Source organism: Liolophura sinensis, chromosome 1, assembly GCF_032854445.1.
Source record: "Liolophura sinensis isolate JHLJ2023 chromosome 1, CUHK_Ljap_v2, whole genome shotgun sequence".
NCBI classification, from domain to species: Eukaryota; Metazoa; Mollusca; class Polyplacophora; order Chitonida; family Chitonidae; genus Liolophura; species Liolophura sinensis.
In genome coordinates, this window is record NC_088295.1 from 52,428,009 (window position 1) to 52,451,153 (window position 23,145).

General features: G+C 41.3%; 1 long non-coding RNA gene across 1 annotated transcript; it reads right to left on the minus strand.

Moving 5' to 3' along the window:
- Positions 1–2,151: 2,151 nt before the first annotated feature.
- Positions 2,152–22,348, minus strand: LOC135472415 (uncharacterized). Its single transcript, XR_010444526.1, has 3 exons — positions 22,079–22,348; positions 17,979–18,152; positions 2,152–2,264 (listed from the first exon to the last, which is right to left on the minus strand). It is a non-coding gene; the product is annotated as an uncharacterized LOC135472415 (long non-coding RNA).
- Positions 22,349–23,145: the final 797 nt, after the last annotated feature.

The window sequence follows — 23,145 nt, forward strand, 5'->3', positions numbered from 1 at the left end:
TGTAAGCTTGATGACATGAAGATGATCGTACTCAGCAGTCATATCATGTGCCTAGCATAACGTACATGGCAACATATATCAAAGAGAATAGGAAAATGACCTTGACATTGCATTTGCACAGTTTTCTACCATGGGTAGACTTTAAGTCACTGTTTTTCCACCAAAGACAGAAATCATTTGGTGTGCTCTTGATATGGTGCAATTAAATTTAATGTACATGATGTTCTTAGATTCAGTAGATCTATACGTAAGCCCAGGGCCTATGTTTACTGTGATATAACAATAAAATGTTACAAAAGTATTTTATTAACAAATCTGTAATATAATTTTTCTCTTGTCCTAGCCTTTAGCTTGCTGTTACAAAGTAAGGTGGCATACATTTTGTGAGAATGGGGGAAGTGGTGCTGGTGTACCAATGAGTGAAGACCTTTCAATTATGAGATTAACAGCGTACATGAAAGGTTGGTTTTTTTTTTTTTCAAATTTTCCAGGTTTTGGAATTTATAGTCAGTTTCAATGCCTGTGGTGCCAGAGTTAGATTTTCTGTGTGGGTCATTTAATCTCACAGTTTTCACTACATCTTCAGGATACATAATGGACATGATGCATATGATATCTTAATTTTAGTAGTAATAGAGATTTTTAATTTCTTCAAATATTTCCTCCAAATTTATCACATTGTAGACAAAATGAAATAATATATCATTTTTTTTTTCTAAAATAGCAGCTTTGGTCTTCTGTTGTGTTAATCTTGAACCAGTTGAGTACCGGTATACAAAGGAGTATATGTCGCCACACAGTCAAGTGTCCAGCCAATTTAGGCTACCGTTTTATTATCTCGCCTGTACGAAATAAGGGGAGGTATTGTGAGAGGGTGATCAGATGCTGGTGGTGGCACTGGCAGTGTCGGTGTCGAGTTTAGTTAATGTTTTTGGCCCGTCAAAGGTTTGCAGTGGACACCCATAGTGCACAGTCAACCAATCATCGGCATCAATATACATATGAAAGACCAAGAGAGTTTTTTTAGCACATAGTTCAACATTTCCTCAGTTACCCATAGTAGTTTGTGCACAAACTCCCCACAGTATCTTTTACTACCGCTATGATTTAACATAATTTAATTACAACAATGACTTGAACATTATGCAGTTTTACAAACTGCTCAGTGAGGTGAGCTACCAGTATTCTCTGAAGGACTTGTTTAAACTGAAGCACTAAATTTGATATTTGTGCTGTATCTAAACATAATTTTGTGCCATTTATCTTGGAGAAACAGTTGAGTGTGTAAATTATTGTTTTTGTGTGTTTTATATATGAAAAACTGGGTTTAGAACATGTATATATATATATATGTAGACTTGTATTTCAGTTAGTAACAAAAAAGAAAGGAAAAAAAAGACAGGTGGAGTTTGGGAAATATTTTCATATACCAGCACATTCTTATATTGTCATATCAATTTTTTTTAAAAAAGTGTTGTTTCTGTCAGTGCCTAAATGTTATATACATAAATGATTCTGTTGATTCATTAAGATTTGTGCTGGCAAAATCCAGATTCCTTAAAAAGACTGCAAACTGATCAGTAATTAATTGCTGACTGGTTCTTAACATACGCAGAGGTATGATCTCTTTGATATTTAGTATTAGTATATAAAAGAAACATCATTGGTTTGTGTACAGATTTCTCAACAGTGCTAAAATTGTATTAACAAAGAATATTCTGTATAGAGCGGCAATGAGCTGTGCCATGTAGTGGATATTATGTATGTAGTGGAATGTGAAAGACAAGCGCCTAAGAATGTGTGGTGCAGTGATGTTTCGATTTATTGTTACTCCTAGAATAAAAGGTTCTGTAACATGTATTGTGGAATTGTGGACAATGTTTAGTTCAAATAAAGTGCTATTTTATTGGTGCTACATCTACATATTTGTGGCAGGCGTTAAGAATTCGTTTGATTTAACATCTAAATACAGTGGCGTCGGAAGCAGTATGGCTGGTATGGCCATGGCCGTATCAAAGGTGGAACCAATTTTACGGCGACAAACAAAATGAAGGCACATGCACATACATGTGGATTGTTGTCTGTTAAGCACCTAAAATTACAATGGATCTATGTGGAGAATAAGAACCCCGTAAAAGGATTTCAGGACGTCTTCAATCGTCTAGCATCCCAATTCCGGGGCTTTGGCAGACCCTGGGCCCTCGCCTTTTGTGCTCGGATAGTCGGCCGATGGCCACACCACTTTCAAATTGTTTCCAACGCCCCTGAAATGTACAAGTATAACCATGACAGTGATGAGACACACCTTGGTATTACATTACATCAATAACCATGATGCTAGCTCAGCATGGCACTCATGGGGTGCTTTTTTGTTTTGCATTAATAACCATGGTGCTAGCATAGCATGCCACTCACGAGGTACTTTTTGGTTTTGCATCAGTAACCATGGTGGTCAGCATGACACTCATGAGGTGCTTTTTGGTTTTGCATTCATAACCATGGTGCTCAGCTCAGCATGACACTCATGAGGTACGTTTTGGTTTTGTATCAATAACCACTGCACTTAGTAGTAAGCGGGGCGTCCGTGGTTCAGTCCGTAAGCGCGCTAGCGCAGCGTTATGACCCAGGAGCCTCTCACCAATGTGGTCGCTGTGAGTTCAAGTCCAGCTCATGCTGGCTTCCTCTCCGGCCGTAAGTGGGAAGGTCTGTCAGCAATCTGCGGATGGTCGTGGGTTTCCCCCGGGCTGTGCCCGGTTTCCACCCACCATAATGCTGGCCGCCGTCGTATAAGTGAAATATTCTTGAGTACGGCGTAAAACACCAATCAAATAAATAAATAGTAGTAATCACTTTGGTGTTACATTACATAAGTGACCATAGACTTTCACCAAGAACGTCTTGGTATTACATCAATAATCATGACACTCATGAGGAACCCATGCTGCTCACTTCTCATAGATAACAATTGAGAAATGAAACGTAGTGTGCCATACCCAAATCACCAAGATACGCACAGCAGAGTTGCCCACTGTTTAAGAACGAGGGGCCACTGGTCTCCCGAGTGGCAAACTACGTTTTATTTCTATTCGAACATATCATTATGAAATAATGGAGACATTAGAGGGAAAAAATAACACTTAAAACAACCATTCTCCCTTTTCTGGTAATATGTAGCGGTTTAGGTTATTTTGTTAGGATTTTGGACATGTCCAACGATATGGGTGGGAAACAAATCATCCAATCAGAGCGTGGCACATGCCAGCTATTAACCAATAACTGCACATTTAGTAGGTGATTCGACGGCGTTTCGATTGTAGCGCCCATGGAGTCAGATGGTGTGAATTTTGGTATCGTGTGAAAGAGGATCAGTAGTGATGAACATTGTGTAACATAGGAAACATACGATTTTATGCCAAAACGTCACGACGACCGGCTTTCCGTCTGCATAACCTAACCACAATAAAAGTTAACAAATTTTATGTTTGGCATGGGGACTCATAATCAGGTGAACTTGGTTAAATTTCGATCGATTTTCTGTTATCCATGACAAGAGAGTGAAAATGGCCAGTTTTAACAACATGAACACAACACAGTTCATGTGCTTTCACACAGTGATTCCATTTTTGGTATACTGACTTGTAAATTGTAAAGTTTTAATTGATTTGGTGAAACACTGTCAACCCAAGTCAACATAGCTCAACGCCAGATGATAAAAAAGTTATCCTTCACACGTCATTTTGAATCTGTCTTAAATGTTTAGTGTTGAAATTTCTTAACTTGACGGCTAAATATCACCGCTACAGCTACACATGTATAGCTATAGTATTAACAACTGAGGAAAGTAAGTGATATAGCATATCATAGTTCATATCATAACACATCATTTCATCATTAAATACTCATATACTTTACATAGCTTATGCATGATTTGCACAAAAATGGCACAGGGCGATCAAATACTGAACCGCTTTAAAAACGCACCAACATGAATTCGGGAAAACATCATCATAGTTTAAGAATAACAACGGAAATATCCATGATTAGGAGTTAGGGCAGCTTCAAAGATGTTGTCAGGCCATTATAAGAGTTGTTTCAAAACCCAACAGGAAGAGGACTGATAAAGACGCTTTCACTCCTCAAAATCACGAAATAAATGTTCAAAGGCTATTCGCATAATCGCTGTAGCCGCGGGATAGCACTGAGGACACCTAAGGAACAGGAGCGCGCCATTGCCTTGACTGAAGTTGGTCTTGCTACAAGGGTCATAGCACCAAGGTTCGAATGTCAGCACGGTACCATCACAAGATTAAATCAGCGACTTCAGCACACGGGACGACCCAGAGCGACCACACCAGAGCAGCCACCAGTGACGACAGCGAGGAAAGATCGACAAATTGCGCGGGCTCATCTGCGTGATCGAACACTCCGACGTCTGGAACAGCAGGTTCCATCTTAGGTCGACTGTACGGCGGCGACTTCGCGCCTTTGGTTTGCGTGCCCGTCGTCCTGACGAAGGCCCGATTTTGACCCGATTTCCCGAAATGCACGTCTACAATGGTTACTTCGACGCTGACATGGTATTCTCTTCTCTGACGAATCCAGATTTCACCTCAGAAACACCGACGGACGTATTCGTATCTGGTGTCGCCGTGGTGAACCGTTATCACTGTGATTGTGTTGTGCAGACTGAACGATGGGGCGGCGGAGAAGTGATGGTTTTGGTTTTTCCATCACAGAACACTGGACCATGAGACTGCACGTCGACCCCAAATCGTCCACGTTAGAGATCTCCCACTTGTCCACAGCTTGAGAGGAATAGGATACCACAAGCAGTTATCCAAAGACTGAGTGTTCATGAGAAAGCGTTGTGTGACATGCATTGCAAAAAGGAGTGGTCCTACCCTTTGGAGCTCTTGCGTGTTTCATGTAATCCACATTGAAATTTAATTCTTTCCAATGCCATTTGTCACTATGACACTAATGCGTAACTGACTTATCTGAGTGTGAATGTAACACACAACCAACACCAAATCAAATTTGTTTTAGCGTCAATTCCACTTTTAACCTCTGGTGCGTTTTTAATGCGTCTCAGTATATTATTTAATGTAACTTTCACCTTTGAACGGTAAGATTTAATGCAACGCTGTTTGACGCTCATTCAGCCCGCCTAATTGCATAGCAGGCCATTGTTATACTTACTTCTTATGCGGGCGTAACCGCCATTCTCGTGGTGCCTGTCCCGCCCTTTACCAGTGATTCGAACACAGTTTCCGCTGAAAGGTAACTGGCGATGTTCAGTGGTTTTCTCCAGGCTGTGTCCTGTTTCTTCTGCCCTGTTTCTCCTGTCCTGTTCCTGTCCTGTTTTTTCTGTCCTGTTTTTTTCTGTTCTGTTCTCCTCTCCTGTTTCTACTGTCCTGTTCCTTCTGTCTTGTTCTCGTGTCCTGTTTCTCGTGTCCTGTTTCTTCTGCCCTGTTCTCCTGTCCTATTTCTCCTGTCCTATTCTCCTGTCCTGTTTCTCCTGTCCTGTTTCTTCTGTCCTGTTTCTTCTGTCCTGTTCTCGTGTCCTGTTTCTTCTGTCCGGTTCTCGTGTCCTGTTTCTCCTGCCCTGTTTCTCCTGTCCTGTTTCTTCTGTCCTGTTCTGTTTCTCCTGTCCTGTTTCTTCCACTAATACACCTGATCGCGGTCACATTAGTAAAATATTTTTTGTACCGCGCTAATACACAGTCAAATAAGTAAATACTTACTAGATCCCGTGTCATATTTCACCTTGAATGTTTAAAAGGACACTGACTTTTGTATCCCCGCAGTGGTTGTCTCTGGATAGGTTGTATCAGGGAATGTTGAGGGTCGGGACTCAAATGAGGCCTGCACAGTTTTACAAACTTCTGAACACCCGTTGAAATGGAAAGGAATGATGGTCGTCAAAATAATTTAGACTGTGATGTGAATTATGAAACGTTGAACATGTTCAAGAGCCATGGTTTGTGTAGGGTCCAGCTGATAAGCTGCTTACTCTATCCCGCGGTTAGTTGCGGGCCGTGTGCTAATTATTGAATAGAGATGACCTTTCAGATGACCTTTCAAACAACATTTAGTGTGTCACGCAAAACACCGGCCGGTACGTTTACACCCCACACCCCACCTCCCCGAGTAGTATGAGTTCATACTGTCTATGTCTACAAATAGAAGAACTTGAGTCTACTTGTTAGATTTGCTTTTTATGATTTATATAAAAGTGAACTATCGAAATTTCCTTCTGATATAAACCTGTTACTTCGCACAGTATAAAGATATCTCTTATGTTTTTACATTTGTGATATTTTACATCCAGACGCCTTGACGTGGGAAAAGAAACACTTGCTTCAGTCTCATCGGTATGACGCCATAATACGTGTGTAGTAAAGTGTTACATTTCTATGTCACGCAACAATGAGAGACGACGTTATACATACGCAGCTTTGAAATATCTAGGTCAACTGCAACGGCCTAAGCTTGTCGTTGATTGGTGTAAAGTGCGTGACCTCTGTGGGGGGAGGGAAAAGGAACGGTAACATGAAATATGCCGTTTTGTGCTCCAGTTTCTTAATTTTTTTTTCGAACCTTGTCAAATCTGACTCGGCAACAAGGTTAAGCGGCATCGGGTTACACAACAAACACCGCTACCGAGGTGTTAAACCCTTAAGCAGTGTCGGAAATAGGTCGATGCCAGACGCTGGAACAGTCCTTTCCAACGTTGCTTGAAACTGCTGTAAGTACCAGTGTGCTGTATGTTTCTTAATCAGAGTAGATGCCGCAAGAGCGTATACGCTCGCGATGGCTATTGAACCGTTCGAATAGAAATAAAGCTCGCGCAGGGTCCGTTTGTATGGTTACACCTTTAACACGCCATCTGAGGTAAAGGATCCTTTGCAACTAGATTGGAAATCGTTCAGCAGTGAGGGCACGATTTAGAGCAATAGTGAAGTGTAATTTGTGTCATGCCGAAAAACAAGTAAAACTTACCGAAATATGAAGCACAATTACTGAAGAACATGTGTGTGAAAAATTGGAGTTGTGCGATTTATACTTTTTGTTTTGTCAAAAGACAAGTAGGGTCAAAAGCAGATTTTGATGTTTTAAGGCGTTTTCCTGCGGGAATTCTCTTCAAAATAAAAATGCGATTACGTGAATCAAATCATTTCCACATATTTGATGTCTAGTAAGAGAGTAAGCTATAACGAAGTATCGTGTTGGTTCACCCAATCATATTTTTATAAATCGGAAAAAAAGAAATAATTTGGAAGTTCAGTGGAAGTCTACATTCACCATAATATTTCATGGCTTCTGACGCATGGTCTGCATTGGTCCAGAGGTAACATGCATGCGTTGAAACCGTTGTGTCGCATAGGCTAACGAGTTCTTTTCCTTTAAATGCATACGTTTTTTTCTTCTTAGTTCTTAACAAAGTGAGGTAATGGAGTTGGGTGGGGTGGGGTGGGGGTTTGTTGGGTGGGGCGACAATATCATAATTTTGCGCATTTAAAACAGGTTTAAGCAATGTTTTAGCTGTAGGCCTTCACGGACTTGTGTATATAGCGTGACGTCGTGCATGACGTCTTGTGTGGCGTCGTGTATTGTTGCGTGACGTAGGGATGCTGAAGTTGACTGAACTATCATGACGTCGTCACGGTGAGTTCGGATTGGAGATTGATCGACTACATACATGCACCAAATAATTACAGCACTTCTGGTCAGAGGAAAGTTGCCTACACGCAAGACTTACTTTATCAAGACAACGGTAATCCAGACATCGACAATACATTAGCTATCAGAAAACAGCAACGTACACATCAGTAAACTACTCCAACATAATAACACATCAGGCGAATGAGAGGACTTTGCATTCAGATATACATTTGGGTGCTACAATAGACGTTTATCCTACGATGAGATTACTACATGATATGGCATTTTCACAGACCCTTTCGTTCGCAGGCGCAGTTGGAGAAATTGCAAGGTTATTCATTCAAAATGCTTACGGACACGCCCACTATTTTCCATTTGCTCAAGAGATCAGAACATTTCACAGCGCGCAAGCTGTTATGTCTTGATTTCAGTTTCCATTCGTATATTGCCGATGCCTTTTTCTCTGTCATCATGTCCGGCAGCACCATAACCGTGACAAAGATCTAACATTAGTATAAGACCGCTATATGGTCACAAAACCTACTTGTCTGGTAATCCCTGTCCACACGGAATCCTATTCTCCACCAAACTCGTATATGAATTAATTGAAGGGCTGACAACTCAGTGCTTGGTGTAACAAGCCGGATGAGGCATTTGTATCCATCTAAATTAATTATGGTTATACACTATGAGGAATTAACTGTGCATAGATCATTCGATAAATTAATGATGAGAAATAGAACATAAATCTACCTTTATTTATATATGTATTTTATAAATTTTTTTTGTTTGACAGAATAATATGCAGTAAAATTTTTAATTGATAATGATGAATGCCAGTAATGAGAAAGTGAGCTTTTGTAGATATATTTCATCTTTGTATGAACGTCTTATGATGTTTACTGTATTGTAATGTGTGCACTCATGCAAAAATACCTATTCCAGCAGTAATTTCTATTATTGTTTATAAGCCACTATCAATTGAGAAAGACGTTATTCCATACTCCTTACAGCGATTGCGTCGCTCTCCACCTTTCGCTTTACATCACTGCCACCAATAAACAATCTTGACCTTTGGAGCATGTGAGACGCACGTGGGCTTGTTTAAGATTAGCCTCATTACTTGTGTCTTCCCGCGGAACTATTTAATCAGCAATTATCAATAAAATTGTTTTAGATGTTGGTTAGAATCATGTTGCGCATTTTCTAGACAAAGAGAATGCATGTGTATAAAGTGTTATTAGAGGCGAAGGTTAAGACGGATTGTTTGACATTACTCCCTGCCTCATCACCATGACCCCAGTAACCTCGGCATTGTTCAAGATTTCTGTGCAAAATTTGCTATTGGTGGCAGTGATGTACAGCGAAATGTAGAGAGCGACGCATACGCTGTAGGGAGTATAAGTTATCCACCACCATACCTACTGGCTAAGCACAAACTCTACACAGATATACAGCGCGTGTCGTCAGATATAGTCATTCCCCGCTCTTCCCAAAGCCTAATGTTGTCTTCTACAGTCCATGTACAAAGCGCTGTGTCTATCTCCTTCAAGCTAGGAAGCATTATGTACCATGAATCTATGTCACTGTTTTTTTTTTAATAATTATGACGTCACCTGTGGCTATGGGTTCTTGACATAGAAAAGGTGTTTTTAACTTCATTGGCTTCAAGGCCATTTTGGTGTCGAGTGTGATTCATTTTACAGACAGCTGAATATAGACGACTGGCTTAAAGAAATAAACTATAGTTACACTTATTAGTCGACGATCTTAGTATTGTAACGGGATTCTTATTCACACTATCAGTGTGTGACGGGCTTGTTATTCTGTCAATGTGTGACGTGGTTGTTATTCTGTCAATGTGTGACGGGCTTGTTATTCTGTCAGTGTGTGACGTGGTTGTTATTCTGTCAATGTGTAACGAGATTGTTATTTTGTCAGTGTGTGTCGTGGTTGTTACTCTGTCACTGTACATGACGGGGTTGTTATTCTGTCAACGTGTGACAGGGTAGTTACTGTCAATATGTGACTGGATTGTTATTCTGTCAGTGTGGGTCGGGGTTGTTATTCTGTCAATGTGGATCGGGGCTGTTATTCTGTCAACGTGTGAAAGGGTAGTTACTGTCAGTATGTGACTGGATTGTTATTCTGTCAATGTGGGTCGGGGTTGTTATTCTGTCAATGTGGTTCGGGGTTGTTATTCTGTCAATGTGTGATGGGATTGTTAAGCTGTCAATGTGTAACAGGTTGTTACGGGAGTTATTGTTCTGTCAATGTGTGACGGGGGTTATTCTATCAATCTGTCACGGGGTTGTTATTCTGTCAGTGTGTGAGGGGGGTTATTCTATCAATCTGTCACGGGGTTGTTATTCAGTCAGAATTTGACGGAGTTGTTATTCTGCCAATGTGTGACGGGGTTATTCTATCAATCTGTCAAGAGGTTGTTATTCTGTCAGTGTTCGACGGGATTGTTATTCTGTTAATGTGTGCCGGGGTTGTTATTCTGTCAATGTTCGACGGAGTTGTTACTCAGTCAGTGTGTGACGGGAGTTATTCTATCAGTCTGTCACGGGGTTGTTATTTTGTCATTGTTCGACGGGATTGTTATTCTGTTAATGTATGCCGGGGTTGTTATTCTGTCAATGTGTGACGGGGTTGTTATTCTGTCAGTATGTAACGAGGTTTTTATTTTTTCAAATATGTGTGACGGGGAAGTCATTCTGTCAGTGTTCGACGGGGTTGTTATTCTGTCATTGTGTGACGGGGTTGTTATTCTGTCAGTGTGATACGGGACTGCTATTCTTGTCAGTACGTAACAAGGTTTTTATTCTTTCAAATGTGTGACGGGCCGGTATGTGTGTATGACTTATGTCTGTAGCATCTTATATGCAAATTAAAAGCTTTTTGTCTTACTGTAGTGTACACAGCAAGTAGTGGTTTTCAATCTTTGATTGGAACAATGTTTATCAAATTGATAGACTTACAGGGTAGTTTTCTGTTTGGTATTAGTTTCCATAGAATAAACTGAATTATTAAAGATGTGGGTCGGAGGTGAAAGGCAAACTTTGGTGTATTTTCTTTGTAAAGGGCAGGCGAACCCCATTTTCACTTCTGTATATAATGTCTGTACATAAACTAAATATATGCATGCATTTTTATTTTTATTCTGTTACAAGCCAAGCGCAGTTGCTTTTATCTCGTACATATGCATGACAGCATTGGTGTATCAGTCACAAAAGAAAAAGCGCTAGACATTCAGCCATTCGAACGAAAATACTATTGAATTTAACAAATCTTCCTCGTTCAGTCGTGAGTCATCTTTTCACGTGTCTCTGGCGAACAATGTCTGACATAGTAATCTAACATCCCTTTAGCAGTGTCACCAGGTACGTATACCCGTATACAAACGTTTAGAATGTCCAAGTAATGCCTCTTTAACACCCCTCTTGACGAGGCGCGTCAAACTAAATTCTCCGGTACACATTTACGGGGAAACAGTATAAGCTATGTATACACAGGGCCTTGCGTGAATTTATGGTATGAACATGACCTTCTTAGCCGTCTGTTTACACTTTTGAACACAGAATAACATACGTATTCTGGAAAATTTGGGGCGGAACCATAACTGTCCTTCTTAGTGACCAAAGGTCATTTTTGGATGTCACAGTCCGGTGACCGCGTTCTTCTGGCCATGCAGATATAGCTTTGGAATGTTCTGATTAATGTACAGAATGCGTACAATTTGGGCGATTAGAGACGTGTAAATAGACTTTGAAAACATGGTTCATTCATTTCAGTCAGTTAAGGCCAGCTACATGGTCGCATGCCTAGAAGACATTTCCCTGATCCCTTGAGTGTTATGTCTATAACAGCAGCAAACTTTAGTAACACATCGCAGATATAGGTAGGTACTATACGTTTGCATTATTTTTATTGTTTATTGTTCATTGGAGTTTCTTGCTGGACCAAACACTGCTATCGAGTACATATACCATAAACGTGATAACGGTGTTTCGACAGTCACGCCTTATGTGCACAATAACTCGTGATATTATCTGTGACAAAAGTGCTGCTTCCCTTATTAATGAGTAGTATAAAAGTGGCAGCTGATGCCGTATTAGGGAGGAGGGATTGAGGAGGGGGGGACAGAGGGTGTGTCGTTGAGTCCGCGCTCCCTTGAGCGAGGCGCATGCGCTTGACGTCACACGTCATGCGAGGCGCGCCAACGGACCTTCAGTAGGCGGTTTTGGCGCATGAATTTCGTTGACGTCCTCGTTGACGAGATAAAAAGAAGGTCTGTGAAGAGAGTGAAGTTACTCCGGCTATCCTAAATGCCTAGACAACACCAGACCACGTTCACCTAGAGAGACGCTACGCTACTATCATGGCTTACGGAGGGTGGGGAGGAGGAGGGGGAGAAGGAGGGGCTTTGGCAAAGGGGGTTTACTTGCACCATGTGTGCCAGGCGGTTTTGCCGGCGGGACACTTGGTTGAGGCATGAGCAGACCCAGCACGCCGAGGGGGAAATGTACCAGTTTACTTGCAGCACGTATGCCAGGCACTTTTCAAGGCGGGACAACTGGCTGCGGAATGAGCGGACGTACCAACCGGAGGAGGGAGGAGCGAAGTTCACTTGTCCAACCTGAACCCGGACGTTTCCCCGACGGACACATTCGGTTCGGCACCAGCAGGTGTATGTTGAAAAGAAAAAAACGTACCCATGCGAAGGGTGTGACGGGACGTTTTACCGGTTGTGGGATTGACGCGTGCATCGACGTGCTGAACACGGTAAGTCACACACCTGCCCACCCACTCACACACTGTGGTAAAAGCCGAACGGTTTGTACCACTCGGCTACGGGATCCGATTATGCAGTACAAACACATGCCGTATTTCGTTCTATGAATGGTCCAATTTTCGATACTTGAGATTTACTGGTGAACTACTTTCGAAGTGACACAGCGAGTGTTACATAACCGCATGCTTCGAAGTTATAAGCTTATTTGTTTACCTATATGTTGCCTAACACTTTTCTGTGGCCATATTCTCTGGATTTGGTGTCTTTTTATGTAAAATTAATAAGTAGAATAAAATAATAATTATTGGACATCACAGATGGCGCTGTATGGCTCACCTAAGGCCAATTGCCATAATGCTCGCGAGGTCATCGCCCGCCGCTATTCTCTTCTGCACATACATGAAAAGGTATGACAGCCGATACCAACAGACAATTGTGTGACATGACAAGCTATTCTATCAGACAATCCATGAGCTAGAGACCACTTGTTTTCCCTGGTTGCAAACAGGGTGGGGTGAAGAAATTCTTCCCGCAAAAAAAAATATTACATAGGAATATGTGTTGTCAAATCGATGTCAGCGATAGTGTATTCGTTTGATTTGTGTCATTTTCGGCTTTCCAGGTAGTCTAGATGTTGTTGCAGAACTGATGTGTTTTTGTACAACATAACGCTTAACCTGAAGGCCGTCGACTAAAACTGACGTATTTATGACACGATGCAGTATGAACACATGCCGTATTTCCTACATCAGAATAGCAATACCATTTGGGAGAGAGAATTTCAGGGGGGAATAACTGTAGGCCGCATGTTGACACGGCTATAGACGGGGAACAGCCTTTGGCGCTGTATGCTTAATCTAAGCCCACATGTTTAAACGGATCGTAGTAATATTGGTCCCGTAGACCTCATATTTTATATGTAGTAAGTATTATCATAAGCCACTCGCATGCCGTAATGGTCCCGTAGATCTCGTATTTCCAATTATATATACCCTCCTTATATTGGGGGGTGAATTGATATATAGATAAGTCTAATAGTAAGCATTATCACAAGCCGCTCACACACAGTAATATTGGTCCCGTAGAACTTGTATTTCCAATTATATATATATATATATATATATATATATATATATCCTCTTTATAATGTTGGTGAATAGATATATAGATATATAGCTATATTGATAGCTGTGTCCTCTGCATTGTCCAACAGTACATACATGTATTATAAGCCGTTATATACCTTCCGGATATCCGTCTGTTGATATCTTCTTCGGGGTCTCAACCCGACAGAGAATCCGGCAAAACTGCCTCCTGGCCCGTTAGATAAAAAAAATTTTATAACGTTATCGACAAGCCTCACGAACGCTGGCTGACACTGCGGGGTGTCGCTGAATTACACGCCCCAGACCTTTACACCCAGTTACCGTGCTATGTGACCGTACTATTCCCCATCTGTAGTTTTACTATATTATAGCTATGCAATATTATAGTTATACTCTATAACTTTTACCCCAGCACCAATAATTCCCGGGTACTCGACGCTCCGTACCACGTGGCGAGTCAGGCTGACCTGCGTGAACTCCTCGCTCATCTCCCGAGCAAAGATCCACTTACCTGGGCGCAGCAACAATGTCCCAACACGAAATGGATCGTAGATCTCTTGACTAACGTGTTGTTTTTGTGCACAAACTACCCCATCAGCCCATCGGTGAGTGTGAGGTAACGTTGCCGCCTTGCCTTGCGACGAACAAGGAGCTGCACACGCTAGTGGAAGGGGCTAATGGACCTTATAGGGACCATTTGTGTTTGTTCCGCTGTTTGGCTGTCCATCTGGACTAGGCCGACCCCCAAAACTGCGAGAACCAGGCTCGGCATCACCACCGAATTTATCTGGAGGGAGGTAGAGATGGAGTCCAAGCATTTCCGCAGTGTACCTCTCAGTGCATTTGACACTATTTAACATTCAAGTGTACCAGCTCCTCCCCATGGACAACTTTACTCGGCTCACGATTTGCGCTCCGTGTTTACGTCCATTGGTGAGAAAGACATGCACGACTGCCTAAAGAAAAACATCGTGGCCGACCGAGCATCATCTTTCATCGGGACCACGAACAAGGCGTGACACATATACGGGGAGGTAAGCTCTGTCAGCGGATCGTTGGGTTCGATGCTAACGCACTGTATTGGCCTGCCTTGCCTCAACCATGCCGGCGGGTCAATACATCCGATGGCGACGTGACCAGGAGAAGTTCGTTCCCACGCATCTGGCTGAAAAATGGCTAGACTGGCTGGGGGTACTCATCCGCCACCGACTTAAACATACGGAGAATCAGGTCGGTGATAGGCAACTCACCGTAGACGTTTTCGCCCACATCGATGGACGTCCCACAATCTTCCAGTTAAACGGTTGCTATTACCACTACCACGGCTGTCACCTGAATCCCCCACGCCAGGGTGAGCGGCGGGTGAATGACATCATGCCTGGTTCCAGGCGAAAGCTGATCGGGAGTATGTTCGGTACGGAAATTCTGCTGGCCACCACGTTACTGCAATGGTACCTCGTTCACGGGTTGGTAGTGACCCGCGTCTACCAAGTAATGGAGTACACGCCCGAGCGAGCCTTCCGAACATTTGTGGACCCTGTCACCGAAGCCCGGCGGGAGGTGGAAATTTTATGTACATGGGTCCTCTCAAAGTACGGTTAAACCGTTCTACCACGGACGCTTTGGTCTTGTTAAACGTGTGAAAGAAAAACACCCCGTTGTCCTTTAAAAATGCCTGGAACACTCTGTTCAGAAATTCTTTGACCTCGTCCGTTTGCAGGTACAACGGTCGACGTCCCGTCTTGAAAATGTGTTGAAACGCCTCGATCAGATGAGCACCGGTTTTGGTGCGCAGTGGAACCACCCAAGCGTATTTGGAGAGGACATCGATGTAGGTAAGTAGGTAACCAGGTCCACCTGCCACTGACTGTCTACATCCCCTACCACAACTCGGTTACGAGGGTAGCGCCGTCGAGCGGGGCGGTGCAGCGTGTACGTGTCCTGCTGGGCCAAGCCGACACGCAGGCCCGACTCACTTTAAATCCCATTGGTCTATTGAGCGCGGACTCAACGACACACAAAGATCACGTGATCACCCATGGGTCCGTTTGGGCGCCAAGGAGCTGCTCTCATTGGTCCGTTGGCGCGCCACGCGTGACGTCAAGCGCATGCGCCTCGCTCATGGGAGCGCTAACTCAACGACACACCCTCACTCCCTCCTCCCCAATACGCCACCAACTGCCCCTTTTATACTACTAACATGGTAATATTACCATCATAAGTACTACAATCATCAAGACATCAAAACAGGTCAGTATTTTTTATTGCTTGAAATTTAGTGAAAGCATAAATATAAGATTTTGTCTTTGTGTTGCTTTCATATTTATCAACTAACCAACATTAGTCCCACGATTCTTTGTTGGCTGTCTCGTCTAAATCATTAAAAATGGAGGAGAGTGCCAGTTTGAATAACCATGCAGTACCAATCCGTTTACGACTGAGTTTTAGAACCCGCTGTTATCTGATGTTATCTGTCCATATTAGGGCTTTAATGACCTCAGGGTCTCTTATTCACAAAACATGACGTAAGTGATATTATGGGATGGAACAATTATAAAACAATGTGTCCAGATGAAGCACCAATCTACGTGCTGACATTTTCATGGATTATGCCCAAATTGTGGATATTTCCGACAAACTATTAGCGGCACGAAGCCCACGGGACACCAGGAAGTACAGATGAGTGTAAAACTAGCGGAGAAATGCTGTATTCCTAAACTTGGTGAAATTTTGTTTCCGATCTTATCTTTCTATATGCATACATAGCACATATAGTAGTCTGACCGGGCCTTTTGGATCGATACAAGGGTCTGAAATATTTTTAATGTTAATATTTTTAATAGGTATGAACTATTTTCCATTTATATGTATTGTGTATTTATTTATTTTATTTTTTTTGGGGGGGGGGGGAGGGTTGTATTATGTTAACAACACTCGCAAAAGGTGTGTTTTTACCCCTTTTATAACAGTATACATTCACTCCAATTTAAAATGGTGCGAATTCCCCTCTTTATAAATACGGCTTTTACAGTTCATGATGTTTTATGTCCACTGCATTTCGTTTCCTGCTCAATCATGATGTAACCCAAATGTCACAAAACGCATGGATGACATAATAATACGGCACTCGAAGTACGTTCAAATGATGTTTACCGAAACTCCAAATAACTATATTAATAAATTAATAATTTACTGTCTTATCCTATGATGAATGGACAAGATGTTCTCAGTGAAATATCAATTCCATGACACTAACCCTTAAATCATCAAGGTGAAATGACAGAGTCAGAGAATCAAACCCGATTGAGGCTCTAAAACAAAATGTCCTGTCCAAAAATCTCTGGCTTTTCCATCAAAAACCATGGGTTTAGTTGCTTTAATTTCACCTGGAATACCCTAAAGTTAGAAATAAACTATGACACGTGATTAAAAAAGGACAATGAGAGTCATTTTCTAATCTAAATGTGATATTATGCAGATAATGCACAGTGTGGGATGGGGTATGAGAAGCTGACAATACAGTGGGATGGGATATGAGAAGCTGACAATACTGTGGGATGGGATATGAGAAGCTGACAATTCCTCATATCCCATCCCACAGCATGCACCATAATTTTTACGATGCCAAAAAATATAGCGTTCCTTTTTAGGTTGTGTTTAAATCGCCGAATTTGTACGTTGATAACGGAGCTATAAGCGTTCACCATTTGTTTACTTTGCTAACCCTAAGGAGACAAGAAGTTATTAATTTTAAGACAGAAGTACATCTTGTGCTTTCAAGTGTTCATAAAACAGATATCTGTTTTGTTAACTAAAATACTTACTTCTTCGCTTCTCCACATGTAATGACAAGCGAAGTACAGACTTGTTACTTGTACATATTTTAATTAAAGTTTATAAGTCTAACAAGCATGTATGTACCTCTTGCTGATTAGCATAACTAAAAAATGCTTTTCCATGTCCTAGCTAAACACGCTACAAACAGTTATCATAATAATCAGCATCATGGTAGAAGATTTGTCAAGGAATTTAAGAAAGTATATTTTTTTATTTTTCAGTTGGAATGTATTGGTCATTTAAGTATCCATAAAATACACAGTTTAAACAGAGGGACAAAATTATATAGTGGAGATCACAGACGCATGGGGTATCTAGAAAAGTAAATTCCCCTTTTCAGTGCTGCCATCTTGTGACAAATGTGGAAAGTGACAAGTTTAATAAGAGATTTTTTTGTAACTTCTGATATAACAGAGAAGAGTTGTGAATGTTGTTAATGTAATGCAACGTATGTTTTTGGTCAAAATATAACGTTTTTGGATTTTGGTCTTGCCAGTTGTTTCTTTCTCCGAGAGGAACGCAGAGTAATAGATACACATCTAATGGGCAATAGATAGCCAAAAACGACTTACCTTTTTCATGTCTTTATCAGTAAGGTCCCAAGCTAGAAAAAAGTAGCCCTTCATAACTTTGGTTATGTGTTGAGAAATGTGTAAAGATGGGTGGTCCATTATCTGCTAAGTCCAGAAAGCAATGGCTAGACTGTCCACATCCGTCTCTGTCAAACCTTCAAGGTCCTTCAATAGCTACAACAAGAACATTTTTTGTGCAATTATACACAAATGTACTTTTACTATTATCGGTGGCTATAAAAGTAGTACAGATTATGGCCAGAGAGACGCACAAGGTTTACAAGAGTTTCCCTTTTAAAGTGCTGGTTTTGCCCCTTAACCCATTTCATGAATCACAAATTCTACTGAAAGCAAAACACTAAACTTAAGACTTAACACTAAACTATATGAAACAAAGCAGAAGATTGTCCAGTAACATCTTTAGTAATGACGAAAGTTTAAATCTGTATGTACCTTTATGTTCTCGAAATGAAACACAATGCAAAAGATCATTGAACGGTACTTCATCACTGTTTATAGACAAAGAAACCTTAAAAAGGCTTACAACCGACAGCTTCAAAACTGATATTTAAATATCGGTAGTACAATTTTATCTAAACCTAATAGGTCCATATCTACTGAGGGAAACAAAAGCAAGTCCAAGATTCAAAAACTCACAAAATTTAACGCAAACATATCCTCCGCACACGTGGTCTTGAAAGAGTGAAACTCCCTTCCCAGTTCCATGGCATCTTTTTTGCTAAAATTCAAAACTTTGGGGTAGGAGAGAGTGAAACACAACGGACCAGCAAACTTTGACCGCTTATATATGAACAACTACGGGCCTAAGTAGCGGTAGCTATTTCTGACCTTCACGAAGAAGGCTGCAAGTCCAAAAATCCATGCAGTTAAATCACTCTGGCTAACAGCCATTCGACATTTGTTGAAATTTTGATTATCAGTACATTAACCGTTGGCCCCATGGGTCGGGCAAAACGGACTCTGTGGTCCATTATGCCCCATGGGATATTAATATAATGCATCAAAACACGCTAACTCTGCATCGAGCTTTGAACTTCAATTCATCGAATTTTATTCATTTAAAATGTAGGATTTAAAGTTTTACATGCACAAATCACACACAAATATCATCTCCTCATTCCCAACACCTACACATGATGAGTGGGTCCGTTGCAAGCATCCTGTACACTGGATCATACCATCGAGTTTGCTAGTGCTCCACATTCCCACGCAGAATAGGCACTCACCATCTATAGCACCTGCATCAACTGGATTGTCGAGGATGGCATCACCACTTGTCCTTGGTTTCTTGGGAACACTGGATTTTGGCCGCTGATTACGACATCGCTTGTCTTTATCTTCCTTTTCAGGAGTTCTGCTGGTTATTACTACCACTACTCCGAAGTAAATATTTGTACGGACTGCTGGTCAGAACAGCAGCCTTTCCACGACAGACATTCTTTTTGACTTTGACGGATGGTTTAACTGTAACTTTTGGAGGGGGGGAGGGGTGATATGTCATATAAATGCCTCCCGTGGCGGACAAAACTTTGAACGGTTCAGGCACCAAGAATGTGGAAGGTCCAGATGCTTGTGTGGAGAACCTTAGCACTGGAGAAGGCATAGTAACCCAATAAATAGTTAATCTGCCATTCTGGGGTGGGGGGGGGGGCATGGGACGCACTGTACGCATGTTAACGCAACCGGAAACACGATGTCCCCGTAACTCGGGGAGATAACTCGCGCCTGACTGATCAAAATTGATAATTTGACAACACTTTCTATTTTATCAATGCGTAAGATATTTTAGTTTGAACTGTGAGATTTCAGCGCAAAATCACTTAGACAAAAAGTTCCACTTTTAAAACTTCATGTGGGATACTTTTTCTATGCATATACATTTAGTTTGGTGTTGTCTTTTTATTTATCTTTTTTTGTTTTATAAACCCGGAAGGGCCCACGTCTATCCATAGGTTGCTGGCACGACCGGAGAGAAAGCCACCATGAGCTGGACTTTAACTCATAGCGATCATAACGCATTGGTGAATGGCTCTAGGGTTACTGCCCCGCGCTATACACTGCATACATTAGGAACATGCTAACGTGTACATGTATATCAACTATGCCATTGAGCTGATCTAAACGATTAATAATTCAAATCAACTGTTAGAACCTATAACTGTAGATTATTCCGTGAATAACCATGCATAAACAATCGAATCTTTAATCCATAAACAGATATATCCAAAAATATATATATATACTAATCAAAACCGCTAATTTGTAGATTGATCAATGAATCAACCAATCAAATCGGACGAGCTATAAAATGCAGAAAACTAAATCAATACTGCGGATTGGTGGATTAACCAAATTGTGGAAATGAGTTAATTTTTCACAGGATTTGAGTTTATGCTGCTATAATAGCTCCTCTACAGATCTTATTTTGATTTGATTGGTGTTTTAAGCCGTACTCAAGAATATTTCGCTTATACGACGGCGGCCAGCATTATGGTGGGTGGAAACCGGGCACAGCCCGGGGGAAACCCACGATCTTCCGCAGGTTGCTGGCAGACCTTCCCACATACGGCCGGAGAGGAAGCCAGCGTGAGCTGGGCTTGAACTCACAGCGACCGCATTGGTGAGAGGCTCCTGGGTCATTACGCTGCGCTAGCCGACTGAGCCACGGAGGCCCCCTACAGATCTTATTTGCGTACAAGAAAGTTAATTCTACGACACTGACATATTCATACATGTAGAGTTGGTCTTTAGTGTGTACACTGGTCGGTTATTATTCGAGTCGTTGATATCCAATCTAAGCATCAATTCCTATATTATAGACGTAGTCCACGGGTGTGCCCTATAAACCAAAACACATTCATGGTCTGTTTGTAAGCAGCATTGCACTTTATACGAAGTTATAATTCCAAGAAGACAGTCAGGTTGTACTTTATTCAAGGTATATCCGTTTACACCTTGGACAATTGCTAGATTATAAATACTATATTTCATGAGTGAGACGGATATCCGTGACCTGTGTGCACGCGTGGTAAATCCCAGTAACTTTATCAAAGCTTTTTTTTTAGCCCATTTTATAACCTTTGCATTAGAAATTAGAAGTTCAGAGAAAGAACGAGTACATGAACTGCCAACATATTTATGCATGACGAAAACAAACAAGAGACATCGTCGGCAAGGGGTGTATGCGGTTACCTTATATTCTTCAGAAATATGTAGAAAAATGAAACAAAAATTGGACAGTCTTTTTTACCATTCATGAAGTTTAAAATAAGTTACTTATGCAGTACAAACTTTTACGCAATTTTCAGCAATATTTCGGTTTAAAGAGACTATACCAAATTTTTTAAACTGAACTATTTCTGTTTTTCCTCTAATATTGACCAAAAAATGCCACCTTCTTGCGATTTTCTGTTTTTAACATCATAATTTATATTAACAGTTTCAGATCGACCCAAATTATGAAATTTTATGTATGCACAAAATAGAATGAGGATTGCCATTTACGTGGATGCAAAGTTCGTGTAAACTGGAGGCCATTTGGAATTCTTCCCGGGTTTCCGATCGGCCGTCAGCTACATGTGTACGTACTATGTTTTGAGGTATATTTACCTGGATAGTAGTATGCGTATGTGATTGGTTATATTATGCATTATTTCTGGAACAAAAATTTCGTAAATAAAGCAGCAGAATGCTTTAAATATTTATTAGAGTATTGTCAGAATTATTCTTAAACGAACATTTTCAGCCACTCGTGAGGCCAATTTGAATCTAGGCTGACCGTGTCAAATTGGGGGGGTGGGGGGGGGGGGGCTGCAAGAATACTGGGTCACATGGCACAGATTTTACACCATGTGACCAGTTTGGGATTACAAATGTGTCTTAGACTTAGGTCAGACTTAATAATCTTGACTTCAAATTGTGACGTAAGGCATATATACCTCTGAAATTTGTATTTGTACTTAATCTAAAGCTTTCTGGCGAAAATGAATATTAACATTGAAGTTCAAATCTAAGTTCAGGCGCCTCGACTACGAAGATGTCTAAAACTGTCAGACTTTGTATTCTTCAAATCAGTTTACCTGAACTCCCGGTTCTCACAGAGACGGCGGCCCCCTGTCGGCTGCATGTATGAGAAACTGGCCATCCGTGAAACGTGTTCAACTTTCCCTGGACACTGCCGGTATAGGCCTACATCATGATGAGAACATTGAAGTTGCCGGTCCCGAAAGACTGATCGGCGAGCCACCCGCAGTTATCCGTCGGGTGTACGATAGCTAGGCTTACGGGCAGAACGAGACGTTATATTAGAAACTGATACTATATAACATTGTAGAGGTTCCGTTATACTAGCTATTTATGACATAACAATGACTCAAGGTCTTGTTACTCACTATAGCGCCGTCGAACGGTATTAAAAAATACGCCGCCTCCCCATTGTTTGTATCATGACGTCACAGAAAGATTGAACATTTGTTACCAATGTGTGGGACATCCGGTTGACCTATTTGCCACAATATTGACCATGATTGATCATGCACTTGTTTCTCAGTGATTGCTCAGAAATCGGTGTGACCTAAGGCAGAATATTTATATTTCCTTTTTTTAACTCAATTCATCAAATATTCAATCTTACATCATGGAAAGCTGCTGTGTATTAACTTTTTTCGAGATTATACATGTACATGTACACGTCAGGCCTACAGAAATTCTTCAGTATAGTCTCTTTAATACCCGACTTTCAGGAATATCGATGGGCTTAGCACACAATCATCAAAAATATTTCCATTTACAGAAGGTGGGAAGGTCTTCCAGCAACCTGCGGATGGTCGTGGGTTTCGTCCAGGCTCTGCCCGGTTTCCTCCCACCATAATGCTGGCCGCCGCCGTATAAGTGAAATATTCTTGAGTACGACGTAAAAAACCAATCAAATAAATAAATAAATAAATCTTACAGGAGGTGGACTATGAGACGCTGCATACCGCCAGATGAATGAGTTCAACTGCACCACAGTAACGTCATGAAAGAGAGACAGTTTAATAAATTACTGACTGCTCAAAGTAGTGAGGTTTACTTCTAGTCACATGCACATAAACCCTGAATTTAAATCGACCCATATAAAATCACAGAAGAATCTAACACTGTTCTG